The sequence below is a fragment of the Anser brachyrhynchus genome (assembly GCF_964034855.1).
Source record: "Anser brachyrhynchus genome assembly, chromosome: W".
In the NCBI taxonomy this organism is placed as follows: domain Eukaryota; kingdom Metazoa; phylum Chordata; class Aves; order Anseriformes; family Anatidae; genus Anser; species Anser brachyrhynchus.
Genome location: NC_137704.1, coordinates 7,490,996 through 7,510,830, shown reverse-complemented (window position 1 = coordinate 7,510,830; position 19,835 = coordinate 7,490,996). Strand labels below are relative to the sequence as shown.

Sequence of the window (19,835 nt, the reverse complement as noted above, 5' to 3'; positions counted from 1 at the left end):
TGTCGACCCCCATGGCCACACTCCTACAACTCCCCCTTCTTTATTAACATAAAAGAGCTCGATTAACACAAATTAAGAAAGCAGGTTTAACACCAATTAAGAAGGCGCGATTAACAGAAATTAAGAAAGCAAGAGTAACACAAATTAAGAAAGCACTATTAACACAAACTAAAATACAGAGAAAAACTGCCAGGCATACTAATTCCATCTTTAACAAACTTTATAACCCCATCCCTGGGAGAGGCAGGCACTGAGTGCTGCCCAGCCGGGGGGCTCTGGCTGCCCCTCCAACTCCTGGAGTCCTTGTTTGGGGGTCCTGCGTAAACCATCGTGACCCTCCCATATGCTCTTTTTGGTCATCCCTGTTCTGTTAGCCTGTACCTGATCATTCCTTTTCTGTTTTTGTCCCTGTTCCGTTTGCCTGTCCCTATTCATTCCTTTTTTGTTTTTGTCCCTGTGCTGTTTGCCTGTCCCTGTTCCTCTTCTTCATGTCCCTGTTTGTATTCTTCTCGTCCCTGTTCGTTTTCATGTCCCTGTTGGGGGGCGATTTGTGGCGTAAAGACCGCACGGACACCGGGGTTTCTTTCAGGATCTGTAACTGCTACCTCATTATTGATGACATAACTTGAACTCTCTCTTACTGAGGGCATAACTTCATCTCTCAGAGTGAGGGCACAACTTCATTCTATCCCTTATTCAGGAAAGGCTCCCTTCCTATAACTTCCACCTCACAGCAGTACCTTTCCACTAACTAGTCATTGGTTAAACAACTTTGCCCTGCAACAGCAAACACCCAGCCACTTCCATGCATTAATGGCTGGAGAACTAGCCACCCCAGACAAGAAGGTGTCACCTGAATCACCCTTCTTTGTTCCCTCTCAAATCTTTACTTTCCTGATGGCCTCATCTTTAAGAGTCGGATGTTATCACCAACCATGGGACTTGTCGACCCCCATGGCCACACTCCCACATCTTCCCCTTCTTTATTAACATAAGAAAGCGCGATTAACACAAATTAAGAAGGCAGGATCAACACAAACTAAAACACAGAGAAAAACTGCCAGGCATACTAAGTCTATCTTTAACAATCTTTGTAAAACCGTCCCTGGGAGAGGCAGGAACTGAGTGCTGCCCAGCCGGGGGGCTCTGGCTGCCCCTCCAACTCCTGGAGTCCTTGTTTGTGGGTCCTGCCTATGCCAGTGGGACCCTCCCATATGCTGTTTTTTGTTTCTCCCTGCTCTGTTAGCCTGTCCCTGTTCCTGTTCTTCATGTCCCTGGTTAAGGTGTCTCCTGAATCACCCTTCTTTGTTCCCTCTCAAGGCTTTACTTTCCTGATGGCCTCATCTTTAAGAGTCAGATGTTATCACCAACCATGGGACTTGTCGACCCCCATGGCCATGCTCCCACAACTCCCCCTTCTTTATTAACATAAAAGAGCTCGATTAACACAAATTAAGAAAGCAGGTTTAACACAAATTATGAAGGCGCGATTAACAGAAATTAAGAAAGCAAGAGTAACACAAATTAAGAAAGCACTATTAACACAAACTAAAATACAGAGAAAAACTGCCAGGCATACAAATTCCATCTTTAACAAACTTTGTAACCCCATCCCTGGGAGAGGCAGGCACTGAGTGCTTCCCAGCTGGGGGGCTCTGGCTGCCCCTCCAACTCCTGGAGTCCTTGTTTGTGGGTCCTGCCTATGCCAGGGAGACCCTCCCATACGCTGTTTTTTGTTTGTCGCTGTTCTGATAGCATGTCCCTATTCATTCCTTTTTTTGTTTTCGTCCCTGTTCTGTTAGCCTGTCCCTGTTCCTGTTTTTCATGTCCCTGTTTAAGGTGTCTCCTGAATCACCCTTCTTTGTTCCCTCTCAACTCTTTACTTTCCTGATGGCCTCATCTTTAAGAGTCGGATGTTATCACCAACCATAGGGCTTGTGGACCCCCATGGCCATGCTCCCACATCTCCCCCTTCTTTATTAACATAAAAGAGCTCGATTAACACAAATTAAGAAAGCAGGTTTAACACAAATTAAGAAGGCGCGATTAACAGAAATTAAGAAAGCAAGAGAAACACAAATTAAGAAAGCACTCAACACAAATTAAAATACAGAGAAAAAGTGCCAGGCATACTAATTCCATCTTTAACAAACTTTGTAACCCCATCCCTGGGAGAGGCAGGCACTGAGTGCTTCCCAGCTGGGGGGCTCTGGCTGCCCCTCCAACTCCTGGAGTCCTTGTTTGTGGGTCCAGCATATGCCAGTGGGACCCTCCCGTATGCTGTTTTTTGTTTCTCCCTGCTCTGTTAGCCTGTCCCTGTTCCTGTTCTTCATGTCCCTGCTTAAGGTGTCTCCTGAATCACCCTTCTTTGTTCCCTCTCAAGGCTTTACTTTCCTGATGGTCTCTACTTTAAGAGTCCGATGTTATCACCAACCATGGGGCTTGTCGACCCCCATGGCCACACTCCCACATCTTCCCCTTCTTCATTAACTTAAGAAAGCGCGATTAACACAAATTAAGAAGGCAGGATCAACACAAACTAAAACACAGAGAAAAACTGCCAGGCATACTAATTCCATCTTTAACAAACTTTGTAACCCCATCCCTGGGAGTGGCAGGCACTGAGTGCTGCCCAGCAGGGGGGCTCTGGCTGCCCCTCCAACTCCTGGAGTCCTTCTTTGTGGGTCCTGCCTATGCCAGCGAGACCCTCCTATACGCTGTTTTTTGTTTGTCCCTGTTCTGATAGCCTGTCCCTATTCATTCCTTTTTTGTTTTCCTCCCTGTTCTGTTAGACTATCCCTGTTCCTGTTCTTCATGTCCCTGGTTAAGGTGTCTCCTGAATCACCCTTCTTTGTTCCCTCTCAAGGCTTTACTTTCCTGATGGTCTCATCTTTAAGAGTCCGATGTTATCACCAACCATGGGGCTTGTCGACCCCCATGGCCACACTCCCACATCTTCCCCTTCTTTATTAACATAAGAAAGCACAATTAACACAAATTAAGAAGGCAGGATCAGCACAAACTAAAACACAGAGAAAAACTGCCAGGCATACTAAGTCTATCTTTAACAACCTTTGTAAACCCATCCCTGGGAGATGCAGGCACTGAGTGCTGCCCAGCCGGGGGGCTCTGGCTGCCCCTCCAACTCCTGGAGTCCTTGTTTGTGGGTCTAGCATATGCCAGCGAGACCCTCCCATACGCTGTTTTTTGTTTCTCCCTGCTCTGTTAGCCTGTCCCTGTTCTTCATGTCCCTGTTTAAGGTGTCTCCTGAATCACCCTTCTTTGTTCCCTCTCAACTCTTTACTTTCCTGATGGCCTCATCTTTAAGAGTCGGATGTTATCACCAACCATGGGACTTGTCCACCCCCATGGCCATACTCCTACAACTCCCCCTTCTTTATTAACATAAAAGAGCTCGATTAACACAAATTAAGAAAGCAGGTTTAACACAAATTAAGAAGGCGCGATTAACAGAAATTAAGAAAGCAAGAGTAACACAAATTAAGAAAGCACTATTAACACAAACTAAAATACAGAGAAAAACTGCCAGGCATACTAATTCCATCTTTAACAAACTTTATAACCCCATCCCTGGGAGAGGCTGGCACTGAGTGCTGCCCAGCCGGGGGGCTCTGGCTGCCCCTCCAACTCCTGGAGTCCTTGTTTGGGGGTCCTGCGTAAACCATCGTGACCCTCCCATATGCTCTTTTTGGTCATCCCTGTTCTGTTAGCCTGTACCTGATCATTCCTTTTCTGTTTTTGTCCCTGTTCCGTTTGCCTGTCCCTATTCATTCCTTTTTTGTTTTTGTCCCTGTGCTGTTTGCCTGTCCCTGTTCCTCTTCTTCATGTCCCTGTTTGTATTCTTCTCGTCCCTGTTCGTTTTCATGTCCCTGTTGGGGGGCGATTTGTGGCGTAAAGACCGCACGGACACCGGGGTTTCTTTCAGGATCTGTAACTGCTACCTCATTATTGATGACATAACTTGAACTCTCTCTTACTGAGGGCATAACTTCATCTCTCAGAGTGAGGGCACAACTTCATTCTATCCCTTATTCAGGAAAGGCTCCCTTCCTATAACTTCCACCTCACAGCAGTACCTTTCCACTAACTAGTCATTGGTTAAACAACTTTGCCCTGCAACAGCAAACACCCAGCCACTTCCATGCATTAATGGCTGGAGAACTAGCCACCCCAGACAAGAAGGTGTCACCTGAATCACCCTTCTTTGTTCCCTCTCAAATCTTTAAATTCCTGATGGCCTCATCTTTAAGAGTCGGATGTTATCACCAACCATGGGGCTTGTCGACCCCCATGGCCACACTCCCACATCTCCCCCTTCTTTATTAACATAAGAAAGCGCGATTAACACAAATTAAGAAGGCAGGACCAACACAAACTAAAACACAGAGAAAAGCTGCCAGGCATACTAAGTCTATGTTTAACAACCTTTGTAAAACCAGCCGTGGTGTTAGTGTTGGGGAGAATCGAATGGATGTTCTATTAATGTTTCTCAGGTGATGGATCATACGGTATAATTAAATATCATTAAATGTACTTACATTATCGAGTAATCTAGGTACACTGGAAACTTAGGGAGTACATTGAACAATCAAAAGAATCGTTGGAGGGGAACCCCGGGAGGGAATAGGTGCAACCTGACCTTGGATAAGGGCCTGGAGATGATGAAATGAGTTGAAGCAGAATCAAGGAGCGAAGGGAGCATGCGTCGAGTGAGAAAGGTGAAAGAGTTCAGCGGAGAGGAAGACTCCTTACTTCATCTGGACGACCACCTGGACGACCACCAGAGTGCGCCACGCATGTGCAAAGGGGAGGGGAGCTAATTAGAATGAAAAGCGAGGCTGATGTTGCAACCTGTAATGAATATGTATACCTGACGCAATATTGTATGTATAAATAACGGCTGGGAAGTAACGGGACTTGAAGCCAGATTTGGGCACCTGCCCCGGCTTCCAGCGCTGAATAAAGCACCTTCATATAATCACTTGGTGGTTATGTGGTTGCTACGCTAACATTTTGGCGACCCAGATGGGACTGCGTGGGCACTGCTGAGGCGGATCGTGTCTCGGTTTCGCTCCAGCCGGCACCGAGGGATTCTCGGGGAGCAGTCGACCACGACCGACCTCCGCTGCTCACGACGTACCACTGGAGCGGTAAGCAAAGGTGCTTTTAACTTTGGGTATTCGGTACCGATTTGGTTGGGAAAGCCTGCCGGTCAGACGCGGCGAAAGCCACGCTCGGTTGGGCAGGGAGCTCCCGGGGTAAGCCTAGGCGCCGTCCGTTAGACAGAGCGAAAGCTCTGCAGGTTCGGCATTGGTAACTGTATTGGTTTGTGCTGAAGGGTCAGCACCAGGTATTATTGGTATGTAGGAAGCGTGCTGCTGCTGCTCCGGCAGCTTTTTGCGAAAAGCACGCTGCTGCTCCGGCAGCTTTTGGGAAAGCACACTGCTGCTCCGGCAGCTTCTGGAAAGTGTGGTGTTGCTGCTCCGGCAGCTTTCGGGAGAGTGTGTTGCTGCTCCGGCAGCTTTCGGGAGAGTGTGTTGCTGCAGCTTTCGGGAGAGTGTGTTGCTGCAGCTTTCGGGAGAGTGTGTTGTTGCTCCAGCAGCTTTCGGGAGAGTGTGTTGCTGCAGCTTTCGGGAGAGTGTGTTGCTGCAGCTTTCGGGAGAGTGTGTTGTTGCTCCAGCAGCTTTCGGGAGAGTGTGTTGTTGCTGCAGCTTTCGGGAGAGTGTGTTGCTGCAGCTTTCGGGAGAGTGTGTTGTTGCTCCGGTAGCTTTTGGGAGAGTGTGTTGCTGCAGCTTTCGGGAGAGTGTGTTGTTGCTCCGGTAGCTTTCGGGAGAGTGTATTGTTGCTCCAGCAGCTTTCGGGAGAGTGTGTTGCTGCTCCGGCAGCTTCCGGGAGAGTGTGTTGCTGCTCCGGCAGCTTTTGGGTCCGTATTATAAGCTCAAAATGAAAAAGATTAAAGAAATTCTGGGAAAAGATGTACCTATCCCGCGGACATCCCCGCTGGGGTGTTTGCTAGCACACAGGAAAGAGGGAGGTTTTGGTCAAGAAATGCGGAAAGGAAAGCTGATTGATTATTGTAACATTTGGTGGCCACAGTATAAACTAGAGGACCAAGAAACTTGGCCTGAGAATGGGACATTGCAATATAATACAATTTTACAATTGATGCTATTTTGTAAGCGGGAAGGAAAATATGATGAACTGCCGTATGTGGAATTATTCTTTTATTTGCGCCGAAAGCCTGAATGGCAGCATGCTTGTGGAATAATGGTGCTTGAGGTTTCAACTGAGGAACGTTGTTGTGCATGTACTAAGGAGAGACGCTGTATACAGCATCAGGCAATAGAGAATAATAAGTATTATGGGGAAATGAATAATGGAAATATCGATTTGGAAGTTGCGCCGTCGGCTCCGCCGAAAGAGCCAAGACAGGGAGGGAAAAGAGAAAAGGAAGATAGCAGTAGTGATGGAGAATCCCCGACTTTAGCCTCCCCTGTGTCACATAGGACCCGGCAACAGCGAAGGGCAGGGGAAACTATAAATGAAGAGGGAAGGAAAATAATCGCTCCCCTCAGGCAAGGAGTGGGGACAGAAGGACCGGTATATGTTAAGGTGCCTTTTTCAGCTGGGGATTTAATGATATGGAAGCAAGCAGCCGGCACCTACAGGGAAAACCCAGATAAAGTAGCTAGGATAATGAAAATGATAATTAAAACCCAAAATCCCGATTGGGATGATCTCCAGGTGATCCTGGATACTTTGATGGATTCAACAGAAAAAGACATGGTATTACGGGCAGCCAGAGAGAGAGCCCGAGAAGATATACGTAATGGATTAGTGCTTGGAAACCTAGATCAAAACTTCCCCACCGAGGATCCCCAATGGGATTATAACACAGGGGATGGAATAAGGAGGCTGAAAAGATATCAAGATTGGGTACAAATCGGGGTACAGAATGCCATGCCCCGGACCATAAATTGGTCAAAATTATATAATGTCAGGCAAGAAAAAGCGGAATCACCTTCCGCCTTCTTAGAGAGATTGAAAGAAACTGCTAAGAAATATACAGATTTAGACGTAGAGACTGAGCAAGCTAAAGCTCAATTAGCACTCATTTTCTTGGGACAAGCCCAAGAGGATATTAGGAAGAAATTGCAAAGTTAGAAGGTGCAGATTTGAGAAATTTGGATAGGCTGTTGGAAATAGCCTGGAAAGTGTATAATAACAGAGAAAAGGAAACAACAAAAAGGCAACAACAGAATTTATTAGCAGTAATTCAAGGGAGAGAACATCTAAGGGATAGGGGAAGAGGAAATATTAACGGTCGAGGTAGAGGAACAAGGAGAGGCTACCCGAGCTCAGGGGGAAACTGGCTGGGTTTTAACCAATGTGCCCATTGTAAGGAGGAGGGTCATTGGAAAAACGAGTGCCCTCTCCGTGGACAGCTAACTATTGGTGGGGGAAATTTGTTCCGAAACCAAGAGGCAGCTAGGGCGATGGTTCTGGGGGAGTATAGCAGCTGACTAGGAGATCCGGTAGTAGAAACTAAAGAGCCCTTGGTAAAAATTCAAATAGGAAATAAGGAAGTAAAATTTCTAATTGATACAGGGGCCACATATTCAGTGCTCAATAGATTAAGTGGTAAAATAGGGGAAAAGAAGACTACTATTGTAGGTGTCACCGGGAAGGAGGAAATACGGCCGTTCTTACAACCCCTTGATTTACGGTTTGGAGGCAAAGAAATTACGCATGAATTTTTATATGTACCTGAGTGCCCTATTCCTCTTTTGGGACGGGATTTGCTAACTAAACTAAACGCTACCATAATGTTTGAAGATGGAGAATTGATTATGAAAATCCCGGAATCAAAAGTGGGACAAATATTAATGATTAAAGAGAAGGCTGTTCCTCATATACCAAAAGAGGTAGAAAATGCAGTAATGCCTGCTGTCTGGGAAACAGACGTGCCTGGAAAATCAAAACTAGCCCAGCCAGTAAAAATTGAACTTAAGGAAGGGGCCCGACCGGTACGGATTAAACAGTACCCGTTGAAGCTAGAAGCTAGGCTAGGGATAGTAAAGATTATAGATAAATTTCTTAGCTACCACATTCTGGAGGAATGCAAATCTGAATATAATACCCCAATTTTCCCGGTAAAGAAACCTAATGGGGAATACAGGCTAGTGCAGGACCTTAGGGCAATAAACGAAATAACAAAAGATATTCACCCAGTGGTGGCTAATCCTTATACATTGTTAACATCTGTAAAAGAGAAATATAAGTGGTTTACGGTAATTGATTTAAAAGACGCCTTCTTCTGCATACCCATTGACAAGGAAAGTAGAAAGCTTTTTGCTTTTGAATGGGAAAATCCACGGAACGGACGAAAGATGCAACTAACCTGGACAAGGTTGCCTCAAGGATTCAAGAATAGCCCGACCCTCTTCGGCAGTCAACTAGCTAAAGAAATAGAAGACTGGATTAACCAAGAACAGATCCAGGTACCAAAGGACCGATACTTGCTGCTACAATATGCGGACGATATATTAATAGCTACCGAAGGAGAGTCGGAATGTATTCAGGTAACTATTGATATTTTGAATCAATTGGGACTAAATGGGTACAAGGTTTCTAAACAAAAGGCACAAATCGCGTGCACAACAGTAATTTATTTGGGATGTGAAATTTCTCAAGGACAAAGAAAATTGGGAGTTAACCGAATACAAGCTATTTGTGAAATCCCCGAGCCGCGAAATCTGCACGAACTACGGGCTTTCCTAGGTATGGCCGGGTGGTGCAGACTGTGGGTAATGGACTATGGACTCATAGCAAAGCCCCTCTATGAAACCCAAAAGGCCTGTACATTTACCTGGGGAAAGCCACAACAAGAGGCCTTTAAGAAATTAAAAGAAGCCCTGATAAAGGCGCCTGCCTTGGGCTTGCCGGACTTATCAAAGGACTTTCAGCTGTTTGTGCATGAGAGACAACGATTGGCATTAGGAGTACTGACCCAGCGACTTGGGAGCTGGAAAAGACCTGTGGGGTATTTTTCTAAACAATTGGATGCGGTAAGCGCCGGATGGCCCTCGTGTTTAAGGGCCGTGGCAGCCACAGTCCTTTTAATACAGGAAGCCAGGAAGCTCACATTAGGGAAACGAATTGAAGTGTTCGTGCCACATATGGTGACTACGGTATTGGAGCAAAAGGGGGGCCATTGGCTATCGCCCAGCCGAATGATGAAATATCAAGCTATACTAACTGAGCAAGATGATGTAATCTTAAGAACTACTAACCTATTGAACCCAGCAGTGTTTCTAGGAACAACTGCGGAGGAGGGAGACCTCAGTCATGATTGCGTGGAGATCATCGAACATACCTATGCCAGCAGAACAGACTTAAAAGATCAGCCTCTGGAGAGACCAGATTGGGAACTTTTTACGGATGGAAGCAGCTTCGTGGAAAATGGGACTCGTTATGCAGGATACGCAGTAACTACATCAAAGGTAGTGATCGAGGCAAATTCCCTACCTCCGGGGACTTCAGCCCAACGAGCAGAAATAGTCGCCCTGACGCGGGCCCTGGAACTAAGCGAGGGTAAGAATGTGAATATTTGGACAGATTCAAAATATGCATTCGGGGTAGTCCACGTACATGGGGCATTATGGAAAGAAAGGGGAATGCTATCCTCACAAGGGACTAATATAAAATATCAGGAAGAAATATTGAAATTAATAACAGCTGTACAGAAACCCCAACAGGTGGCCATAATGCATTGTAAAGCTCATCAAGGAGGGATGTCAGAGATTGCAGAAGGTAACAGATTGGCAGATTTGACGGCCCGGAAGGTCGCGCGTGAAGTACGGAAAGTAATGGCTCTAATTCCATCGAAGGTAGGCCTCTCTTGTTTCAAATTACCTAAAAACCCAAGGTATTCCGCGGAAGATGAGAGACTTGCAAATTTGATGAAGGCCCAGAAGAATCCTGACGGGTGGTATGTGACTACGACAGGACAACTCATAGTGCCTCCTATAATAATGCGAGAAATTTTACAAATAAAACATAACGAATGTCACTGGGGTGCAGAAGCAATGGTGACCTATTTGAAACGAGGTGTCATCTCGGTACACATGTTAACAATGGCAAAATCAGTAATGTCAAAATGTGAGCTTTGCTTAAAGAATAACCCGGTAGCAAGGAAACATGCTGAGATGGGGAGAATTAGAGCTGGAATAGAGCCTGGAGATTACTGGCAAATAGACTTTGTGGAACTGCCTAAAGCAAGAGGTTATAAATACCTATTGGTAGGGGTTGATACTTTTTCAGGATGGCCGGAGGCCCTTCCCTGTCGCACCAACCAAGCAAAGGAAACGGTAAAATGGTTACTACGGGAAATAGTCCCTAGATTTGGTGTACCACTGGGTATTTCTTCAGACAGGGGACCACATTTCACTGCCAATGTGGTTAAGGAGGTTAGTAGGTTACTAGGAATTACCTGGAACTTACATACCCCATGGAGGCCTCAATCTAGTGGTCAAGTAGAAAGGATGAACCAAACCTTAAAAGGTCAATTAAGCAAAATTTGTCAGGAGGCTAGGATACAATGGCCACAGGCCTTACCGATAGCTTTGCTAAGAATTAGAATAAAGCCAAGAAGTGGGATGTCAGTAAGTCCGTATGAAATCATGTATGGAAAACCTTACGAGTCTCCTGAACCGAACCCAAATATGCATGTTACCGGTAAACAGGATATATATAACTATGTTCTATCCCTTGGTAAAACTTTAGCTCGACTGCGCAGCGTTCTGGTGTGGAACCGACCCCTGGCCTTGGAGAACCCAGTGCATGATATACAGCCAGGAGACAAAGTCTACATTAAAAATTGGAACGAAGAACCCTTGAAAGAACGGTGGGACGGACCTTACCAAGTTCTACTGGTAACCTTCACCGCTGTTAAGGTGGAAGGGGTAGATACCTGGATACATTATACTCGGGTAAAACGAGTACCGAGACTGTGGGAGGCGCAACCACTGGGCCCTACAAAGTTAAAGATCCAGAGTATTTGATATGATTATTTATCAAATTTTGGGAGTGTTTGGGGGTTGGTGGGTACTATCGTATTATGGCGAGATAAATGCTGCTTCTCTGAAAATACCTCAGAAGAAAGAGAATAAGACCACATATGTTGGAAATAATGCCACTCTGATTTGCAGGGTCAAAAGTGATTCCCCGATAGATCTGTCTAAAGCCCGGATTATACAGGAAAAGGCTCGAGACCCCCCGCAAGACCCCGATGCGATTTACAACAAGGGCGGGCATGAGGGATTATGGGAACGCTGGAAAAGGAAAAGGTGGGTAAATGAAAAGTGTCAAGGGAGAGAAGGAGGTGTAAAGCTGCACTCCCGGAACCTGACTCTTGAAGATCAAGGAGAATATAGGTGCTTGGTAAGAATTGGTGAGAATTTGAGAAGAAAAGAGGGCTATGAAATTAGGCCTGGTCATTGTTGTAGGTTACAGGGTAACAGTAGAGCCAGAAGGAAAAGATCAATTCAGCCTACAACACCAGGAATGCCATGGGTAGTAAGGAATCGAGAAGAAAATCTGATGATAGGTTTGATTAGGGATTTTGCAATAATGCAGAATGTGAGTCAGGTAACTGCTTGTTTACCTGTACCCAAGTCAGCAGGAGACCCTATACCATGGGGCATAATAACATCTTCATTGCCCCAAATTGAGCGGAATAAAACAATTCAGTGTAGAGCAGAAAAGACGGTGGAAACGGAGAAGGTCGAGGGATATTATAGGGAGAGGATAGTTGCCTACTACTCAGAATGTGAAAAGAAAAGAAACTATCAATTCACAAATTTAAACACCATGAGCGGACGACTAGGATGGTGTGAGTATGATGAGCAACGTACAAAATCACAAGAAAAAGTTAAATGGGTATGCGAAGAAGTAAATGAATCAGGAGAATTAGAAGGCTGGGATAGCGTATGGACCATGAGCATACTGCAGAGATATCAATATGGAGGAAATACTCCCTGGTGCATACAATGGACTGGTGAAAGAAATGATAGTCAAAGGGACCAAGAATATATGGCAGATCAAAGGGAAACCAGTAGTCGAGAACGAGTGAAGGCAATCCCGTGGTGGAACTGCACCCAGATACTGAACTGCGATACGGACCTGAAAACCATACCTTTACTCCCAGTAAAAATAGCTTTAGCAACCGGATGTGCATGTAGGGGACTGCGAGTCAACGGAAACATAACTAATCAGAAGAGCAACAAAAGAATCAAGGTAAATTGCAAATATTCAACAATACGGAGTATGGGATACTTCGTATGGGCCGCTAATGATGGAACCTGGACAACGCACCTGGGACTAGATGGTCCGGCAAAAGAAATAACACTAGGCTTACCCACCTTGTGTCCGCTTTGGAAGAAATCTCCTTTTAAAGGGAGTCCGATAAAATTGCAAACTAGAATAAGAAGAGAGGTAGACCAAGATGATGATTGGCAAGATCCCTCAACCGCGATCAGGATAGGATGGGTGATAGAATCACTATTTGCCCCAATAGCAACATACCGGAATAGGGAAATAATATATAGCTTAATGGGCCAAGTTAACAGGTTGGCAAAGGTGACCAGGAAGGGGTTCAAAGATTTAAATTTACAACTACAGGCCACAACCAGAATGACCCTGCAAAACAGAATGGCTCTGGACATGCTTTTGTTAAAAGAGCACGGGGTGTGTGGATATTTGAAAGGCAGAATTGACCATTGCTGTGTACATATTCCAAATGTAACTACAGATGTGGAAAATGACATATCCCAACTAGCTCAGGTGGAACATGAGCTAGAGGAAGAAAAACAAGAAACTGAGCAAAATTGGTTGGGGGCAACTTTTGAGGGACTAGGCCTTCATCTGGAAGGATGGCTCAAGTCCCTCTTACAAAGCATTGTGCTGTTGTTAATCGTATTTGCTGCAATGGGAGTAATGTTCTCGTGCGTAAAAGGAAAAATAGTTAGGAGTAGTGCATGGAATCGCCGAATAATGAGAGTCCTTGCTGGGAATCACCCAGAACATCCTATCCCACTTACTCCACCCCCATCCTATAATACTAGCGTTAACAAGCAGGTATGAAGGAATCAATAAGATAATAGACTAACGAAGATATGTTAAGATTATGTTTATGTGATTTATGATTTATGTTTACTAATCTATATCAAGCTATACTTACTAACCTCTATTAACCTGATTCAACCTAATAGTAATGAAAATACTTGCTCTTGGTATGAAGTATTTTCAAAGGGGGGAAATGTTAGTGTTGGGGAGAATCGAATGGATGTTCTATTAATGTTTCTCAGGTGATGGATCATACGGTATAATTAAATATCATTAAATGTACTTACATTATCGAGTAATCTAGGTACACTGGAAACTTAGGGAGTACATTGAACAATCAAAAGAATCGTTGGAGGGGAACCCCGGGAGGGAATAGGTGCAACCTGACCTTGGATAAGGGCCTGGAGATGATGAAATGAGTTGAAGCAGAATCAAGGAGCGAAGGGAGCATGCGTCGAGTGAGAAAGGTGAAAGAGTTCAGCGGAGAGGAAGACTCCTTACTTCATCTGGACGACCACCTGGACGACCACCAGAGTGCGCCACGCATGTGCAAAGGGGAGGGGAGCTAATTAGAATGAAAAGCGAGGCTGATGTTGCAACCTGTAATGAATATGTATACCTGACGCAATATTGTATGTATAAATAACGGCTGGGAAGTAACGGGACTTGAAGCCAGATTTGGGCACCTGCCCCGGCTTCCAGCGCTGAATAAAGCACCTTCATATAATCACTTGGTGGTTATGTGGTTGCTACGCTAACAGTGGGAGAGGCAGGCACTGAGTGCTGCCCAGCCGGGGGGCTCTGGCTGCCCCTCCAACTCCTGGAGTCCTTGTTTGTGGGTCCTGCCTATGCCAGCGAGACCCTCCCATACGCTGTTTTTTGTTTGTCCCTGTTCTGATAGCCTGTCCCTATTCATTCCTTTTTTTGTTTTCGTCCCTGTTCTGTTAGACTATCCCTGTTCCTGTTCTTCATGTCCCTGGTTAAGGTGTCTCCTGAATCACCCTTCTTTGTTCCCTCTCAAGGCTTTACTTTCCTGATGGCCTCATCTTTAAGAGTCAGATGTTATCACCAACCATGGGACTTGTCGACCCCCATGGCCACACTCCCACATCTTCCCCTTCTTTATTAACATAAGAAAGCGCGATTAACACAAATTAAGAAGGCAGGATCAACACAAACTAAAACACAGAGAAAAACTGCCAGGCATACTAAGTCTATCTTTAACAATCTTTGTAAAACCGTCCCTGGGAGAGGCAGGAACTGAGTGCTGCCCAGCCGGGGGGCTCTGGCTGCCCCTCCAACTCCTGGAGTCCTTGTTTCTGGGTCCTGCCTATGCCAGCGAGACCCTCCCATACGCTGTTTTTTGTTTGTCCCTGTTCTGATAGCCTGTCCCTATTCATTCCTTTTTTTGTTTTCGTCCCTGTTCTGTTAGACTATCCCTGTTCCTGTTCTTCATGTCCCTGGTTAAGGTGTCTCCTGAATCACCCTTCTTTGTTCCCTCTCAAGGCTTTACTTTCCTGATGGCCTCATCTTTAAGAGTCGGATGTTATCACCAACCATGGGACTTGTCGACCCCCATGGCCACACTCCCACATCTTCCCCTTCTTTATTAACATAAGAAAGCGCGATTAACACAAATTAAGAAGGCAGGATCAACACAAACTAAAACACAGAGAAAAACTGCCAGGCATACTAAGTCTATCTTTAACAATCTTTGTAAAACCGTCCCTGGGAGAGGCAGGAACTGAGTGCTGCCCAGCCGGGGGGCTCTGGCTGCCCCTCCAACTCCTGGAGTCCTTGTTTCTGGGTCCTGCCTATGCCAGTGGGACCCTCCCATATGCTGTTTTTTGTTTCTCCCTGCTCTGTTAGCCTGTCCCTGTTCCTGTTCTTCATGTCCCTGTTTAAGGTGTCTCCTGAATCACCCTTCTTTGTTCCCTCTCAAGGCTTTACTTTCCTGATGGCCTCATCTTTAAGAGTCAGATGTTATCACCAACCATGGGACTTGTCGACCCCCATGGCCATGCTCCCACAACTCCCCCTTCTTTATTAACATAAAAGAGCTCGATTAACACAAATTAAGAAAGCAGGTTTAACACAAATTATGAAGGCGCGATTAACAGAAATTAAGAAAGCAAGAGTAACACAAATTAAGAAAGCACTATTAACACAAACTAAAATACAGAGAAAAACTGCCAGGCATACTAATTCCATCTTTAACAAACTTTGTAACCCCATCCCTGGGAGAGGCAGGCACTGAGTGCTTCCCAGCTGGGGGGCTCTGGCTGCCCCTCCAACTCCTGGAGTCCTTGTTTGTGGGTCCTGCCTATGCCAGCGAGACCCTCCCATACGCTGTTTTTTGTTTGTCGCTGTTCTGATAGCATGTCCCTATTCATTCCTTTTTTGTTTTCCTCCCTGTTCTGTTAGACTATCCCTGTTCCTGTTCTTCATGTCCCTGGTTAAGGTGTCTCCTGAATCACCCTTCTTTGTTCCCTCTCAAGGCTTTACTTTCCTGATGGTCTCATCTTTAAGAGTCCGATGTTATCACCAACCATGGGACTTGTCGACCCCCATGGCCACACTCCCACATCTTCCCCTTCTTCATTAACTTAAGAAAGCGCGATTAACACAAATTAAGAAGGCAGGATCAGCACAAACTAAAACACAGAGAAAAACTGCCAGGCATACTAAGTCTATCTTTAACAACCTTTGTAAACCCATCCCTGGGAGATGCAGGCACTGAGTGCTGCCCAGCCGGGGGGGTCTGGCTGCCCCTCCAACTCCTGGAGTCCTTGTTTGTGGGTCTAGCATATGCCAGCGAGACCCTCCCATACGCTGTTTTTTGTTTCTCCCTGCTCTGTTAGCCTGTCCCTGTTCTTCATGTCCCTGTTTAAGGTGTCTCCTGAATCACCCTTCTTTGTTCCCTCTCAACTCTTTACTTTCCTGATGGCCTCATCTTTAAGAGTCGGATGTTATCACCAACCATGGGACTTGTCGACCCCCATGGCCACACTCCTACAACTCCCCCTTCTTTATTAACATAAAAGAGCTCGATTAACACAAATTAAGAAAGCAGGTTTAACACCAATTAAGAAGGCGCGATTAACAGAAATTAAGAAAGCAAGAGTAACACAAATTAAGAAAGCACTATTAACACAAACTAAAATACAGAGAAAAACTGCCAGGCATACTAATTCCATCTTTAACAAACTTTATAACCCCATCCCTGGGAGAGGCAGGCACTGAGTGCTGCCCAGCAGGGGGGCTCTGGCTGCCCCTCCAACTCCTGGAGTCCTTGTTTGGGGGTCCTGCGTAAACCATCGTGACCCTCCCATATGCTCTTTTTGGTCATCCCTGTTCTGTTAGCCTGTATCTGATCATTCCTTTTCTGTTTTTGTCCCTGTTCCGTTTGCCTGTCCCTATTCATTCCTTTTTTGTTTTTGTCCCTGTGCTGTTTGCCTGTCCCTGTTCCTCTTCTTCATGTCCCTGTTTGTATTCTTCTCGTCCCTGTTCGTTTTCATGTCCCTGTTGGGGGGCGATTTGTGGCGTAAGGACCGCTCGGACACCGGGGTTCTTTCAGGATCTGTAACTGCTACCTCATTATTGATGACATAACTTGAACTCTCTCTTACTGAGGGCATAACTTCATCTCTCAGAGTGAGGGCACAACTTCATTCTATCCCTTATTCAGGAAAGGCTCCCTTCCTATAACTTCCACCTCACAGCAGTACCTTTCCACTAACTAGTCATTGGTTAAACAATTTTGCCCTGCAACAGCAAACACCCAGCCACTTCCATGCATTAATGGCTGGAGAACTAGCCACCCCAGACAAGAAGGTGTCACCTGAATCACCCTTCTTTGTTCCCTCTCAAATCTTTAAATTCCTGATGGCCTCATCTTTAAGAGTCGGATGTTATCACCAACCATGGGGCCTGTCGACCCCCATGGCCACACTCCCACATCTTCCCCTTCTTTATTAACATAAGAAAGCGCGATTAACACAAATTAAGAAGGCAGGACCAACACAAACTAAAACACAGAGAAAGACTGCCAGGCATACTAAGTCTATGTTTAACAACCTTTGTAAAACCAGCCGTGGGAGAGGCAGGCACTGAGTGCTGCCCAGCCGGGGGGCTCTGGCTGCCCCTCCAACTCCTGGAGTCCTTGTTTCTGGGTCCTGCCTATGCCAGCGAGACCCTCCCATACGCTGTTTTTTGTTTGTCCCTGTTCTGATAGCCTGTCCCTATTCATTCCTTTTTTTGTTTTCGTCCCTGTTCTGTTAGACTATCCCTGTTCCTGTTTTTCATGTCCCTGTTTAAGGTGTCTCCTGAATCACCCTTCTTTGTTCCCTCTCAACTCTTTAGTTTCCTGATGGCCTCATCTTTAAGAGTCGGATGTTATCACCAACCATAGGGCTTGTGGACCCCCATGGCCATGCCCCCACATCTCCCCCTTCTTTATTAACATAAAAGAGCTCGATTAACACAAATTAAGAAAGCAGGTTTAACACAAATTAAGAAGGCGCGATTAACAGAAATTAAGAAAGCAAGAGAAACACAAATTAAGAAAGCACTCAACACAAATTAAAATACAGAGAAAAAGTGCCAGGCATACTAATTCCATCTTTAACAAACTTTGTAACCCCATCCCTGGGAGAGGCAGGCACTGAGTGCTGCCCAGCTGGGGGGCTCTGGCTGCCCCTCCAACTCCTGGAGTCCTTGTTTGTGGGTCCAGCATATGCCAGTGGGACCCTCCCATATGCTGTTTTTTGTTTCTCCCTGCTCTGTTAGCCTGTCCCTGTTCCTGTTCTTCATGTCCCTGCTTAAGGTGTCTCCTGAATCACCCTTCTTTGTTCCCTCTCAAGGCTTTACTTTCCTGATGGTCTCTACTTTAAGAGTCCGATGTTATCACCAACCATGGGGCTTGTCGACCCCCATGGCCACACTCCCACATCTTCCCCTTCTTCATTAACTTAAGAAAGCGCGATTAACACAAATTAAGAAGGCAGGATCAACACAAACTAAAACACAGAGAAAAACTGCCAGGCATACTAATTCCATCTTTTACAGACTTTGTAACCCCATCCCTGGGAGATGCAGGCACTGAGTGCTGCCCAGCAGGGGGGCTCTGGCTGCCCCTCCAACTCCTGGAGTCCTTCTTTGTGGGTCCTGCCTATGCCAGCGAGACCCTCCCATACGCTGTTTTTTGTTTGTCCCTGTTCTGATAGCCTGTCCCTATTCATTCCTTTTTTGTTTTCCTCCCTGTTCTGTTAGACTATCCCTGTTCCTGTTCTTCATGTCCCTGGTTAAGGTGTCTCCTGAATCACCCTTCTTTGTTCCCTCTCAAGGCTTTCCTTTCCTGATGGTCTCATCTTTAAGAGTCCGATGTTATCACCAACCATGGGACTTGTCGACCCCCATGGCCACACTCCCACATCTTCCCCTTCTTTATTAACATAAGAAAGCACAATTAACACAAATTAAGAAGGCAGGATCAGCACAAACCAAAACACAGAGAAAAACTGCCAGGCATACTAAGTCTATCTTTAACAACCTTTGTAAACCCATCCCTGGGAGATGCAGGCACTGAGTGCTGCCCAGCCAGGGGGGCTCTGGCTGCCCCTCCAACTCCTGGAGTCCTTGTTTGTGGGTCTAGCATATGCCAGCGAGACCCTCCCATACGCTGTTTTTTGTTTCTCCCTGCTCTGTTAGCCTGTCCCTGTTCTTCATGTCCCTGTTTAAGGTGTCTCCTGAATCACCCTTCTTTGTTCCCTCTCAACTCTTTACTTTCCTGATGGCCTCATCTTTAAGAGTCGGATGTTATCACCAACCATGGGACTTGTCGACCCCCATGGCCACACTCCTACAACTCCCCCTTCTTTATTAACATAAAAGAGCTGGATTAACACAAATTAAGAAAGCAGGTTTAACACCAATTAAGAAGGCGCGATTAACAGAAATTAAGAAAGCAAGAGTAACACAAATTAAGAAAGCACTATTAACACAAACTAAAATACAGAGAAAAACTGCCAGGCATACTAATTCCATCTTTAACAAACTTTATAACCCCATCCCTGGGAGAGGCAGGCACTGAGTGCTGCCCAGCAGGTGGGCTCTGGCTGCCCCTCCAACTCCTGGAGTCCTTGTTTGGGGGTCCTGCGTAAACCATCGTGACCCTCCCATATGCTCTTTTTGGTCATCCCTGTTCTGTTAGCCTGTATCTGATCATTCCTTTTCTGTTTTTGTCCCTGTTCCGTTTGCCTGTCCCTATTCATTCCTTTTTTGTTTTTGTCCCTGTGCTGTTTGCCTGTCCCTGTTCCTCTTCTTCATGTCCCTGTTTGTATTCTTCTCTTCCCTGTTCGTTTTCATGTCCCTGTTGGGGGGCGATTTGTGGCGTAAAGACCGCACGGACACCGGGGTTCTTTCAGGATCTGTAACTGCTACCTCATTATTGATGACATAACTTGAACTCTCTCTTACTGAGGGCATAACTTCATCTCTCAGAGTGAGGGCACAACTTCATTCTATCCCTTATTCAGGAAAGGCTCCCTTCCTATAACTTCCACCTCACAGCAGTACCTTTCCACTAACTAGTCATTGGTTAAACAATTTTGCCCTGCAACAGCAAACACCCAGCCACTTCCATGCATTAATGGCTGGAGAACTAGCCACCCCAGACAAGAAGGTGTCAC

The 19,835-nt window shown here is 45.8% G+C and overlaps 1 long non-coding RNA gene across 1 annotated transcript; it reads left to right on the top strand.

Annotated features, from left to right (window-relative positions):
• The first annotated feature begins 4,568 nt into the window (after positions 1 to 4,568).
• Positions 4,569 to 13,873, top strand: LOC308184704. Its single transcript, XR_013942882.1, has 2 exons — positions 4,569 to 5,171; positions 10,807 to 13,873. It is a non-coding gene; the product is annotated as an uncharacterized lncRNA (long non-coding RNA).
• Positions 13,874 to 19,835: the final 5,962 nt, after the last annotated feature.